The 15,016-nt window shown below is 40.6% G+C and overlaps 1 pseudogene; it reads right to left on the bottom strand.

Annotated features, from left to right (window-relative positions):
- Positions 1–2,051: 2,051 nt before the first annotated feature.
- LOC116089463 overlaps positions 2,052–15,016 on the bottom strand; it is a 30,250-nt pseudogene continuing 17,285 nt past the window's right edge.

Here is a 15,016-nt window from a genome sequence, read left to right as displayed (position 1 = left end):
TCTATTGAGGGTGAGGGCTGTAACTCAAGTGTTAGGGTCGTCATCACCCACCTGAGGCACAGGTGCCACACTAGGAACTTATTTTACATGTGGCCTGTGGTTTTTGATTGATCATGTTTTTCAACTTTATCAACATCTGTCGAAGATTAATAAGTGAGATAGCATCAAATTGCTTGTTAAATCTACATGGTCTCTTACTAATTTAGCATCCTTTAGTAAACAGAATATCATCATATGATTTATTCTGCCCTTTTTATAATGATATAGAGCATTTATGTAAATGTGCCAGTGTAGGCGAAAAGCTCTATCTGGAGTTATCCTTTTCTTATGTTATATTTTAGCTTCTTGTATTTTCTTGGCTTTCCATTGTGTTTATTCATATAAAAATAATCTTGTGTAGCATTAGGAAATCATGATCGGAAGCACTGAATGTTAGCAGTAAAATGAGCAGTGAGCTTGTGTGGGCTCTTACCGTGCACATTTGCTGTCTGTCTGCTGTGTGCTTGTGCACACCTATTTTCTGCAACTTATTTTAGCGTCACTGTTTCTTAGAAGGCCTTGCCAGTTTAGAACATTGTCAAATGTCAACTCATTGGATTAGAAGCAATCTGGTTTTAGTAAATCTTTCTGAAAATTACTAAAATAAGTCCCTGAAGGCTTTAATCCCTTCCCCATTCCCTCCCTCCCTTTTCCTCTCTTCTTTCCTCCCTTTTATTTGTGATACCGGGTATGGAAGTCAGGATCTTGTGCATGACAGGCAGTTACCTACTACAGAACTATATCCAACTTTGAGACAGTCTTGCTAAGTTAGCTAGGCTGGCCCTGATCTCACCCAGCTTTAATTTTTTAATATAGCCTCTAGGTTGGTGGGTAGGCAAAAGTTAGAGATTGCTTGATTTATAACATTTTTACCAAATCCTACACAACCCCTGTTGCAGGAAATAAGGAAGTGGAAGTGAGAAGAGCTTGATATACAAGCAGCCACAGCAGGGAAGTAGGACACGCCCTGAGCATGTGCACATTGGCGCTCACACAGCCTGTTCTGTAGGTTCTCATTGTGAGCGGACAGGGTCTATACTTTTAACCAGTCTTAAAGCAGAGGATTCCTTGATGCATCATTCCAGAAGCTAACGTGTTGTCAGCACTATGGTTTGCAGGAGGTGCTAAGAGAACCATCAGTTTCCTTTTTAGGAGAACAGGGCAGCTTGACAAGCACCAGGTGGAATTGCCCCAGCTAGGAACAACAGGAGGCTGGGAAGCCAGTCATCTCAAGATCTACTTACTAGCTGGGCGGTGGTAGCACACGCCTTTAATCCTAGCACTTTGGAGGCAGAGGCAGGCGTATTTCTGAGTTTGAGGCCAGCCTGGTCTACAGAGTGAGTTCCAGGACAGCCAGGGCTACACAGAGAAACCCTGTCTCAAAAAAAAAAATTGAAAGTGCACCTTGCATAAATCCTTCTTTGACATTCTATTTTTTCATGCCAATAGGTATGTTAACATGTTTTTCCCCATGCTGGCTTCCTAGGGTCAATAGTTATGACACTCTAAGGTCTTGTCTGTGTTTGACACACAGTTCCTTCTGAATCTGGGGGGTGGATGAAAGGGTGACATGTAGATTAAGCCATTTAGGATATAGGGTTTGTTTTCTCTGTACTTCGCACACATGCTGAGCTCCTTCCTATTGCACCTGGTGTCTCACCCCAGCTCAGGGTTCCATCCTCTTTGCTGTTGAAGCCTTCAGGTTCCTGTTCATGTTTAATCTCTTGTCTCACCTCTTCTCTTGTTTTCCCCTCTTTTCTGCTTATAGTCTCAGAATAATGCACAAAAGCACAGGTTGAGCTACACTGAAACTCCCTCCCCCTTCCCCTCCTCCTTCTCTTCTCTGAATGCCAGGGAGAACACAGTTGAAGGAGAAGAGCAGTCACAATGACCAACTCTAAAGACAAAAGGCTTGCTCCAGAAGACCTTAGGGTTATGTATCCAGTTATATGAACAACTTCACTGAGTAGGGCTGAGATGTCGCAGATGTCCTGTAGGGTGGCTCTTCAGGGCTACATCAGGGAGGTAAGGATGGAGTGCACATGGGAGACATCTTTGGCCTGCTCCCTGGGCTTAGGGTTAAAGTTTCACAGTTGCGCATCCTCTTTAGGGACAACTCATTAGTGTCCTCACAACGAACGGCTTGTGCTGCCCCGCTATTTGCCTTAGTTTTCTGGAGCTGCTCACTATCTCACTAACTACCCTTCTAGCTCCTTTATTGCTTTCTTTCCACACTGCTTCTTGCTGCCAAGATTTGGCATCAAGGGCTTCCAAGTGCTCTGTTTGCTCCTCTCCATTTATGGATACTCCAGTCTCTGATTGCAGTAGACCCACTTCTGAGATAGCTGCATAACTGTCTGTTGGCCCATTACTCTCCCAGTAGTATTCGCCATTTTCCCTCCATCAGCAGCGTTGGTAGTTGGTTTATGTTAGTTTTTAACACTTGAGGCTGTGCTTTCTTCTATAGAAATGTTTATAATTTTTATTTTTTCCTAATGGATTTAAACTTATAAGTCATTAAAACTATTTGTGCTTGTATCTATCTGTATCTTCTATAAAAATGACTTATTTTGATATTGAAGAATGAGACTCAGCCTGACTTGTGAAGAAGTCTTCCAGCTGTGGTTTTTGTGTGGCTCCACAAAGTCACGTCCATCCATAAATGTAAGCATTGTTGATATCCAAGCTCTTAGGCCTCCACACTGCACTGATGGACCTTAACAGGGGCCTGGCTTATCCACTTTGGGCATGGTGCCACAAAAAAGGCTGTCCCAGCCTGATTTCCCAGGCACATTTCACACATCCACAAAGGAGGAAACCTAAGAGGACCTTGTTTCTAACCTTGGTTCATACATTGTGAGACACATTGAGGTGAGGGGTGCTCACTTACCTGCTGGCTACAGTAATATGACCTAGATAAGGTGCTGTGAGTGGGCTCTGAAGATCTTTTTCTGGATTTCACTTAGCTTTGGATGTTTCAGAAATGGTGTTTATAAGTACAAGGTAGTTACAGTAGACATTTTGAAAAAAATAAGAGGAGATGGGGTGGAGAGATGGCTCATGGGTTCAGAACCCTGGCTGCTTTTGCAAAGGCTCTAGAAACAATTCCTAGTACCTGCATGGAAACTTCCAACTGTCTATAACTGCAGTTCCATAGGATCTGATGCCTTCTGGCCTCTGCAGCCATTTGCAACATTCTACTCATGTGGATCACAGACATGTGTATTCAGGCAAATGTTTTTAAAAATCTTAAATTTAGGAAAAATTTGTCCTAAATCTAAGATTTGTAAACTAAGTTTTATGTGACTTTTTATAGTACTAAAAAAAACTTGAGATTGTTGTAAGAGCCATGTACATGATCCACTCACCACAGTCAGTCCTGGCCACTCTAATATATTTACATTTATATTTGGCATTTGGAAATATAGAGTTAACTTTTCTCTTCTAAGCATGCATTTGGTCTATCCTCATTATCACTGGGGATTCGTTCCCAAGAAACCCTTTGGAAACTGAAATCTACAGATGGTCAAGTGCATTACAGAAAATGATGTTATGATGTAATATTTGGATGTAGCCCATGTGTGTTCTTATATTCTTTAAGTTGATTTTTAGACTGGCTACCGTGCCAATATAATAGAAGTACCATGAAAATACTGTTAGAGAATAATGTCAGGAAAGAAAAGGAAAAAAACGTATAGAACAGGTGGAATGTTTTTTCTAAATGTTTTGGATCTCTTAAGTTATGCATACAGAACCCACAAATATGGAAAACTGACAATAGCTATCATAATTAGGGTATTAACTTTGTATATAAAATTCCCTCTATTGCATATAAAATTTCAAATGGTTACAATCATCTACCAATAGGCTGTATCATTATTTAATTTAGTCTCTATGATTGGCTATCTGGACTGTTTCTTCATAAATCAGTTAAAATATTTTCCAGTCAATTTTTATGGAGAAAGTATTTTCAGTATGTCAAAGTAAGTCAGCATCTTTACAGAGCACACTGCACATCCTTCACTTTTCAATTAGATGCTGAAGTTAGGCTTAAGGCATTAAAATGAGCTTGACTGATTACTATGTTACCAGTTGATTAGATTTGGGGTATAAGACTCAGGACATTATAGCTTTTACGGGGTATAGGTGTAGGGGTAGGTTCATCCTTTTTAATCATTTGAGATGACCTTGCTTGTTTGGAATTTGTGTTGGATACAGGCATGGGAACACCAGAAGCTTGTCCAAAGTCATGCCACTCACTAGGGGCAGGCTCTGCACAGCTGCCTATTAAAATAGCATTTGCTAGAGGAGTCTGTGGGCTGACAGATTTCTATGGGATTACGGACTGGACTGGGACAATGAGAAACAGAAATGGTATTCCACATTTGCTGCTACCTCCTCTACCCCAGCAAGCATTGATCATCATGCTTTGGTTTAGAGACCAAACTGATGTCAAAATCTCTCAACTCTCTCTTTATACATCTGCAGCTAACTGGTCAACTTGAATTATTAACTGGAACTTAACAATCTAAACCATTGCTCCTCAACCCTCCTGATGCTGCCAGACTTTTAATACAGTTCCTTCCTCATCTTGTGTGGTTCTCAACCATAAACATTTTTGTTGCTACTTTATAACTGTCTTTGCTACTGTTATGAATGGTAATGTAAACATCTGATGTGGAGGATATTTGATATATAACCCTTGTGAAACCCACACATTAAAAACCACTGATCTAACCTAATGCATGTTAAACAAAATCAAACAGTACAACTGAAATAGCTTAGCTGAATGTAATCAGCATTCAATATATTCATCTATAAAAACTTTTAAAAATATGTTAATTAAAATACTCTGTGTTTACATTGATATTGCTTTCTTCATATTGAAATAAATAAAAAATAATTAAAAAAATTGACAGCAGGTTGTAGTTCATTCCTTTAATGCCACCACTAAGGATACAAGAAGTAGGTGGATCTGAGTTTAGAAGTTTGCCAGACAGATTCATGTTGTGAATTCTAGGTCAGATAGGGTTGTATAGTGAGACCGTGTCTCAAAAACAGAAAACAAGCAACAGCAAAGTAGCCAGGGAGGTGAATCACTTGTCATGCAAGCCACAGCACACGAGTTTGTGCCCTAGAATCCACACGATGGAAGAGAGCCCGCTCTACTGCTGGATGCGGATCATGGTAAGTATGTACCCGCACAGGAAATAAATAAAAATGTAAAACAATTGAAAGCTTGACTCCAGTCAAGAACTAAGTGGCTCTCTCATTTCAAAGTGGCTCTTGTGGGGGCAATAGGATAAGTCTACACATGTGCCCACAGATACCCTCAAAAGTTTTCTGGTGAGAACAGGAAGAGGTGGTTGACAGAAGCTGCCCAGGTGCTTTTGTGCCTGTGGTTCCCATGGTTGCAAGCTGCCACTTTAGCACCATTTACTTTTGGAATTACCTATAACATGATGCCCAATTTACAAGTTGTATCTTCCATTCAGGCACCTATGGGAACACGAAATTGTGTCTGTGTATCCATGCACATGCCCACACATGTCTCTCTGAACATAACCAAATATGTGTGCGTCTGATTCCCCAGGATACACACTTCTGAAACAAAGCTCCCCGGAATGTGCAGTAGAATATGATGCTGTGCTTTCAAGTCTTTGTCATTGTCATTCCCATGGCAGCATTTCTCTTCCCATTGGAGTCCTGAACCTGATGGTAAATCCAGATTGTTTTCCTAGCCATGGAAGTACTTATCAGCATGTGATCAGCATGTGAAAGGATGAATTCTTGGAAGTCTGCAGAGTTGTTTGTTAGTCTGTTGCCCTTTGCCCCCATGTGTGATGGAAACATAATGGGCTCATAATTGACTTTCAGTAAGTATTCTTAGCTTAATGCAGAGATTCACATGTGATTATACCTAGGCATTTCATCCATTCCCTTAAAAATATAAACCTGGGTTTTAGAGTTTAAAAGGAGATTGGAAAAGAATCTTACACTGATTCGATGAACAATCCATGCATTAATTCATCGAGTATTTATTGAGCATCCACTGGGTGCCAGGCCTCAAATAAGTCCTGGTTATTGTTTCCTAGGCTGGGTTCCTTGCATTCTAGTGAAGAACCAAGGGAACCCGTATGACTGCACAGGTTTTGGTCTTGGCAAGACAGCACCTTGTCCTGTGTAGGAGGAACACCTTGGAAACCCACACTTATTGTTGTGTTAGGACAACAATCTGCCTTGGTAAAGGAACTAACTAACCAGTGTTTGCTCCGGACATTATCAGGGTTTCTTTGGAAAAGGATAAAGGCGTGCCTTAGAAAGAAGTAAGTGGTCATCCTGGAGGCTTTGGGAGGTCTGTCCATAGAAGTTGTCTAAGTATTTAGATAAGAACACATAAATTCTTTTGTTTTAGTCCCCTTGAAATGATTCTTTAGTCTTTTGTAGGAGACTAATTCAAGTTAAATGACAAATGCTATTTGCTCAAACAGTAAGATCTATTCAGGGACATTAGAAACACATCGTTTGTATATTCATTCTGACTTTCTATGAATCCATATATGGTTATTAGATGGGACAGTTGGCTTTTTCTAGTGTCAGAAAGTTTTTTTTTTTTATTTTATGTATATGAGTAGACTGTAGCTGTACAGATGGTTATGAGCCATCATGTGGTTGCTGGGAATTGAACTCAGGACCTCTGCTCATTCCAGTCCCTCTCACTCTGGCCCAAAGATTTATTTATTATTATATGTAAGCACACTGTAGCTGCCTTCAGACACACACACATGGTTGTGAGCCACCATGTGGTTGCTGGGATTTGAACTGAAGACCTCCAGAAGAGCAGTCAGTGCTCTTAACCGCTGAGCCATCTCTCGAGCTCAGAAAGTTATTTTTTGTTTTGTTTTGTTTTGTTTTTATGTTGGAGTTTGAAGGTGTTCGGGTTTGAAGAATTTATTTTGTAGCAAAATGATTTTGTACACATTGAAAATGGTTCAAAAGTGCTTACAGATTTAGACTGGGTTACGGGAAGGAGCTAACAGTTTTAATCTAAAACCATGCTTCCTGCTTCTCTTGAAACCTCTGTCTCCAAACAGCCATTCTGTACTATTTTGGTATTTACCTCCCATATGTGAAATCTGTCCTGGGTTGTTTTTTTGGAGTTGTGGTTTTAGTTTAGCCATTGATTTTTCTGTTCTAGTATACAACGTTCTGAAAACTCAAGATTCCTTCTCGCCTTCTTCCCAACAGGTCATTTATATCTCTGTGGCATTTTTACCCAGATCCCTGGAAACATTTATAGTTCAGGTTATTTGCAATGAATGCATTTCATTTGGGAGATTAACTTTTTGTGTGTCTCTTGAACGTCTGTTACTTTTAAAAAAATCCATTTGAAAACTTGGGTCTAGATCTTAGATAACTTTTTGGATCTTTGTAAGAAGCCTCATAATATAAAATTTTCATCAAGGCAAACCTGTTGCTATAATAACCTAGGTTTAGTTTGTCCTGTCCTGGAAATGTGTCTTCTGGAGCCTTCTGTCCCATAGAGACTGAATATGCTATCCTGTCCTTCATGCTGTGAGCTCTTACCAGGTCCTGGGAGCCCATTGAATTTCCTGTTATTATCTAGTTCATGTCTTTATTATTTATTTATTTATTTTTGGAATTTATCCTTCAGTATTTTCATCAGAAAGATTGTAATCAGTAAATATTTGCTCTGTAAAAGTTTTCTAGTTCTGAGAGTTTCATTTGTGAGTACTGCATTTCTATTCTCCTATCACAGCATGACTGTCGGGCCTCAGATAATTCCAAGAGGCAGTTGCTTCCCTTCAAGTGAAGCTTTGTGGGCTGAGTCAATGGACTTGTCTGGTGCTCTTGGCAGATACGATTGAACACTGCAGATATGGCTAGCTATTGTCTGTTATGTTGAGTGCCATATCCAGTTGTTGAGATGCCATTTATGTTTCCAGGTAGAGAAGCGAGCCACGCCTTTGGTATCCCTTTCCATTTTTCCGAAAACCCAAAGTCATTACCGTCTCTGTCTACTTAACGGTGCTTTAGTGTCCTGCCATTTAGGAGTGATAGCACAGTCTTAAAATGAGTTAGCCTAGCCTTTTGAAAGTAATATTTGCAAAAAACCAAGCAAAGATGGTCAGGTGGGTCTCGGGACAAATTGCCTGCAAACCCTTTTTACCCCAAATGACACATGAGACTATGAGTTGGAATTTCTTGGTTTATTTCCTGGCCAGAAAATGCTGGTGATTCTCACTGAAGTATCCCACATACAAAAAAAATGCCAGTGTTTCCATGGTTCATCTTGTCAACAGCAAGCCTTTCTGTCTCATGTTTCCTGACAGGCATTTGCTTTTAGGCAGTACTGGCACGGCAGAGAATTTTAAATCTTAATTATAATCTAGGTCATATTCACAAGAGGTCAGCTAAAGTGCGTATACACGCCATCTGGGTGTAGGGATGTGATGGGGACTTAAAAAGCATATGAAAAGAAGTTACTGCTTAAGAGGGCCTCAGAGAAGGCTGTATTAGTGACGACTTGGACATTCTAGGGGATGAAGAGTTAAGCAGAAGACCAGCTAACCTTCAAAGGAGGGAGACTGGAAATGAATTGAAATGGATACATTGGTTTATGTCTGATGCGACTGTAATTTCTTGGGAACCATCAGATAGGCTCTTTGCTTTACTCAATGATAAGTTTGTGTTTTTGTGTGTTCCCTCTAAGAACATATAAGCATTTAAATTTCAGTATATCTCTATCCTGCTGGAGTTAGGAGCAGTAAACCACTTTGCCTGTTTTGAGTAATAAATAATGCACAGGAATAACATTCAGATGGTTACCTCTGGGGAATATTGTAAAAATTATACACTGATTTTTGATGAATGCCATAGAGAAGAACAGGGGATTTAAGAGATGGGGTCCTTGTTGCTGAGCTCCTCAACCTGTGCTATGTGTCAGGGAATGCTGCATTCCCCTTAATTTTACTTTCCTCTCCGTCTTGTTCTTAGCTATTGCTAACTTTGTTTATTTTGATCTTTCCCTTACATGTGTTTCTGCCTCTGTCCTTATCTTACATGTTGATCAGAAGACTGGCTGCATGGTCTGTGGCTTGTTACTTGTTTTTGTTTCTCAAAGACTTCCATTTACCCTGCTACAACCACCCCTTTGCTGTTTCTAGCCCTGGTTGGTTGTTAATAGTATTTCAAATTCTGAACTTACATACTCTTTCATTATTTTCTGGCTTTGCCATCCCAGAGCAAGGAAATGTGCCATTGGATTCTTGGAGTTCCCCACATTTATAAAGCCACCAGGTCACCTTCCTTTAGGAGTGGAACATACCTGTTTTATGTGCCATTTCTTAGTCCCCTTATTTTCTTTGCACTACTGTCCAAATAGGACTTCAACATTTACTCAATATTGCTTTCAAAGTTACCAAAATGTGTATTTTCAAGATTTGGTGTGAGTTTTGGCTTTTAGTAAACCAGCTGAGACCTAATGACATAAATCTCTTAAGTCAAGACCATGCAGTACTGCCAGCAAGGAGGTGCCTTGTCCCATGGCTGCTGGGTCAGGCAATGGTTGCTCATTTCATGTGTGATTCTTAAAATTGCCAGCCTTCTCTTCCTCAGGACTACTTTTGGCCCACTTAGACCATGAGAAAATGGGGCTCAACGAGTTTGATAACTTGACCAAGGTCATGAGCTGCCCTTACTCTTTCTAGGAGTTGAGCCTAGTTCCTCTGACCCAAGAGCACCAATTTTTTTTTTTTTAGAAAATATATTGAATTTTATTAATATTCTGTAGACAGCCTGAAATGTTAATCTCCACCCCTACCTATAAGACCTTCATTATCATGTACAAGGTGTATTTACCCTTTAACCAAAGAATTTTTGAACAACTCTGTAGAGTCTCCAGTTTACATACCCTATAAAATATCACTTGCATTTACAAAATTCATATTTTTATATTGTTGGCAACTTTTAATGGTCTGTGTATACATTTTATATATAAATATTCATGCTTTTGGCATTACCATCCAAGCACACATTTTGAAGATGATATCTGATAACTGAAGAAAACTGTTGGTTGAACATCTTTTTTTTTTCCTACTTTTTTCTATTAGACATTTCCTTTATTTACATTTCAAATATTCTCCTTCCTGGTTTTCTGTCTGGGGGAGGGGAACCTATTCCCTCCCTCCTCCCCCTGCTCACCCACCCACTCACTCCTGCTTCCTGGCCCTGGCATTCCCCTACACTGGGGCATAGAGCCTTCACAGGACCAAGGGCCTCTCCTCCCATTGATGACCAACTAGGCCATCCACTGCCACATATGCAGCTGGAGCCATGAGTCCCACCATGTGTGCTCTTTGGTTGGTGGTTTAGTGTCTGGGAGGTCTGGAGACACTGGTTAGATCATATTGTTGTTCCTCCTATGGACCTGTGAACCCCTTCAGCTCCTTGGGTCAAGAACCCCAAATATTAACCACTTGCTTTTATCATCCATAGTAATTTCCTATCAAAGAAACTTTAGAGGACAAGAAGGAGAAACAGTCCTGAAGACCTGAGCACACTGAAAGAAAATCTAGAGGAATGAACTTTAAGAGGCAGCGTGGAAGAGGCAGCCTACACAGACACACGCCATAGTGTTTAGTGATGGGCCAGCTTTAAGTTAAGACTTGTCATTTGAATGATTATGGCAAGGAAGTTCATACCTGGTATTCAGTTTTCTCTTCTGTATAAAGATGGTAATGACATCTCTTAGGACCATGAAGAATAATTGGAAACTTACAAAGTACTTGTCTAGAGAGAACAATCAGTAACACGGTACATATCTCACAAGTTAGGCAGTCACGTGTTCTAAAGGCTACAGCACAAACAGTAGAGGATTTTTTTTTCTTATGCAGATCGAAGTCTAGAGAATAGTGGCATTGCTGGTCCAGACGTGCATTAAAACTATTTGTCTTAGGGTTTCATTGCTGTCAAGAGACACCAGGACCAAGGCGACTGGCAGCTCTTAGGAAACATTTAATCGGGGCTGGCTTACAATTTCAGAGATTCCATTGTAGAAAGCATGGCAGCAGGAAGGCAGGCAGGCAGGTGCAGAAGGAGCTGAGAGATCTACATCTTGATCCACAGGCAGCAGAATGGTGCTGACTTCAGCACCGGGCAGAGCTTGAGCATATATGTGACCTTAAAGCCCGCCCCAGTGACACACTTCCTCCAAAAAGTCCATGCCTACTCCAACAAGGCCACACCTCCCAAAAGTGCCACTTCACATGTAAATCTCTGGAGGGGTGGGGTACACCTATTCAAATCACCACTCTATTCTGCATTTAGACAGAATGAGGGGAGGAGAGTAAATGAGCTCTATCAGCCACACCCAACAATTGCTTTGTTTTATTGCCCAGAAAGTCACATGAGCATCCCATCTGCCAAGTGTTGACTGACAACAAAATTAGCATGGAAGGCTGGCATATGTGTGTGTATACTGTGACTAAATGTGTATTATACACCTAAGGAAGCAGCAACATACACACACAAAATGGCGGAACAGAGTGGCCTACTGCCAGGAACAAACAAAATTAGCTGCATGGCAGGCAGCAGCTAATTCAGGCAGAGTAGATTGGAGAGAATGAAACGACGTACATTCTATGTACATTACAACAACTAAGATGGATAATGGGAGTTTGACCCTTTTAAAATAATGACAGGATGTTTGTTGAAAAGATCACATTCATATCTTAAGTTGGACTGATAGCCCAAAGCCCTGGTTGGGGGTTGGTCAGCACAGAGATTCATGGCTTGTTACTTTATTCTTTAACTGGATGAACACACATGAAGTAAGTAGATTAGACAATAATATAGAAGTTTTTTTTTTTTTTTCTCAACTTAGTCTATGGGAAAAACAATCACAAACCACAGAAATATTCACTCAATAGAAAGTGGTTGGCGCCCTACTCTTGCTTATAAAGACAAGATCTCCGTTAGGATGATGGACCACGTGTCATTGGCTTAGGGTGTGGAAATCATTGTGAGGAACTCCTTTACCAACCCACAGCAGTCTGGATGCTTTCTGGAGGGAGTGTTTAGGGGTATCTTTAACACTGAGATGAGCTCATGGCTTACTTGGCATTTGCTTTGTAAATGATTGATTGGTAATGAAAAATGGACTTTCAAAGACCAGGCTCCATTATTCCAACCAAATCTATGATCAAAGGTTAATTTAACCTTGAAAACACACAACACACATGCACACACACACACACACACACACACACACACACACACACACAGAGAGAGAGAGAGAGAGAGAGAGAGAGAGAGAGAAAGAAAGAGAGAGAGAGAGATATTTATACCATTTTGTGTCTTTTTGTTTGGCTAAATCAGCTTCCTATGAAGACAAATACAGATTAGTTATTTCAAGTCCGTTTCCTAAGACTGGGATAAAGGAGTGACCATTCTACATAGCAAGATGATTTTTTTTTTAAAGTTACACTAAAATATCCATATTTAGTAGCAAAGAAGATAATGTCAGGTGAGTGAATTTCAAAACCAGCTAAGGCTAGGAAGATAGCTAAGTAGGAAGAGTTCTTGCCATTTGAGCACAAGCAGCTGAGTCTGGTGCCCAGAACCCAGGCTATTGTTTTATTTTTAAAGATGAATGTGGTGGCATGTGCTTGGAATTCCTGCACAGTGGACATGAAGAGAAAGGAATTCTTGGGTCTCCCTGGCCAACCAGCTTAGCCCAATAGTGAATCTGTAGCAATGATTGACCCTGTCTCAAGACAAACAAACAAAAAAACAAAATAAAACCAAAGTGGACATCACCCGTGGAACAATTCCCAAATGTGACATCCTGGCACAGTCCATGTTCACTGCTTACAGTGAATACTTTATAATACAGGGAAGTAGGTGGTTGAGAGGACACTGGTGACTGATCCTCTCTTTAAAACACAGATATAACATAATTTCAGTGTGCCAGGTCTTAGTTAGGTGTGGTGGTCCACAATATTTATCCTAGCTCTTGGAAGGCACAGGCAGGAGGGTCAAGAGCTGGAGGGCAGCCTGGGTCTATAGCGCGGGGCAGCCTGGGTCTATAGTGCGATCTTATCTCAAAAAGGAGGGGTTGGTGATAAGGGGAGGTTGAGGTGTGTGTGTGTGTGTGTTATTTCAAGTCTTATATTTTTACCATTTTATAAGATCAGCATTTTTCCTTCCAGTTTAAATTTTTAAAAAAAAAAAGTGGTGGTGGTGGTGGTGGGAAGAGACCAAGATTTGTTTCATCTAATAAAAAGCATTCAAAAATTTGAGGAGCATTTTAAAGGCCAGGCTGCCTTTGGATTTTCCTACAAGCCCAGAACCGGAGTCTTGAAGGTTGTAGGTTCTTTTTGCTGTTGTCCTTGGATGAAGGTAGGCACACTTGGCCCTGCCATTCAGAGTAGAGCCCCCTTCACGGTGGCAGTGATTGAGTGCTGGCTTTGGTTGCTGGGTTTTGCCATTATAAACGTAAGAGCTGCTGCAGTTGAGCCCCTGATATTTATGTAGATGTGCTCTCTACAGCAGGGCAGATTGTGCTATACCTAATTTCAAATCACTGCTAGGCATGATTGGGCCCGTACAATGTTTCTCAATTTCTTGGAGCTTTGCTACATATTTCTGTCACATAAAAGTCAAGGATATATTAAATTAAATCTCTGTCTCCTGGTAATGAGATCTGTGACTGCCACTCAGAGAGCACATTCCCACATCCAAGGCTTTGAGAAGTCAAGTATTACTGTCTCTATCAGAATAAATTCAAGCATTCCTGAACAAGGGTTCAAATTTCATGTTTTGCCCGACATTTATATTTATCTTATATATTTGGAACTCGGCATTGAAAACACTGTTTTGTTTTCCTCTTGCCTTGTGTGTCACTGCCAATGATGGGGACTCAGAAATCAGAGTTTAGTCAGCGATATTGTTGATTCATGAGGCAGAATATTATGCATTTTCCTCTTTTGTAGAAGTATCAGTTCAGCAGAGAAGGTGGTTGTAAAATATTTATTTTTTTCTGAGTAAACTAAGCAGACATGAATCGGGACACATGGGAAAGAAATATATGTTCTTCCAAAACAGGTTTTGCAAAGGTGTTTTATGACAATAACCACACTTTATGTCCCTGTCCTTTATAATATTCTGAAATTTCTAATGCAACATAAAATACATTTACACGTCCCCTTTAAAGACAGCAGTTGGAGGTTCTGCGATCAATCTCTTGGTATGGTGTATTGTGTGATTAGAAGCCAACTGGCACCAGCAGCACGTCATGCTCAGTGTCTGAGGTGCTAGGGTGAGGCCCACTGCTCTCACCCAGACCTTTCGGAGACTTGTTCTTGCTCTTTCTGTCTTTCTCGCTCTGCCTCTCTCTCCTGTGATATATCTGTGCTTACATGCTTGTATGCATTTATAGTGTGTATATGCCACCGTGTGTGTATGTATGTGAGTGTGTGTCTAGTTTTGTTTTTTGTTTTTGTTTTGTTTTGTTTTTTTGTTTTTGTTTTGAGACAGTCTCTCTATGTAGTCTTGCCTGGCCTAGAATTCACAGAGATCAGCCTGCTTCTGCTTATTTAAGAATTAAATGTGTAGGGATTAAAGGCATGATAGCCCACTATCATTCCTGACCCTACTTTTGTAACTGGATCTCTTATTGAACCTGGAACTTGTCAATTTGTCTAGGCTTTCTGGCCATCAAGCCCAAGGGATCCTCCTGTCTCCACATCCCCAGTGCTGGGATTACAGGCAGCGCTGTCATGCCTGGCTTTTTGTGTATGTGTTGGGAGTCAAACTCAGGCCCTCAGACTAATACAGCAATCACTAATGCCTGAGCCATCTTCCCATCCCAAAGTGCCTTGCTTTCCTGATTATTCTTAATACACACTAATTGTAGAAATAATCTGAATTATCTACAGTCTCATGATTAGGAAAC

This window comes from Mastomys coucha, unplaced genomic scaffold (genome assembly GCF_008632895.1).
Source record: "Mastomys coucha isolate ucsf_1 unplaced genomic scaffold, UCSF_Mcou_1 pScaffold14, whole genome shotgun sequence".
In the NCBI taxonomy this organism is placed as follows: Eukaryota; Metazoa; Chordata; class Mammalia; order Rodentia; family Muridae; genus Mastomys; species Mastomys coucha.
This window is presented reverse-complemented; position numbering and strand designations above follow the sequence as displayed.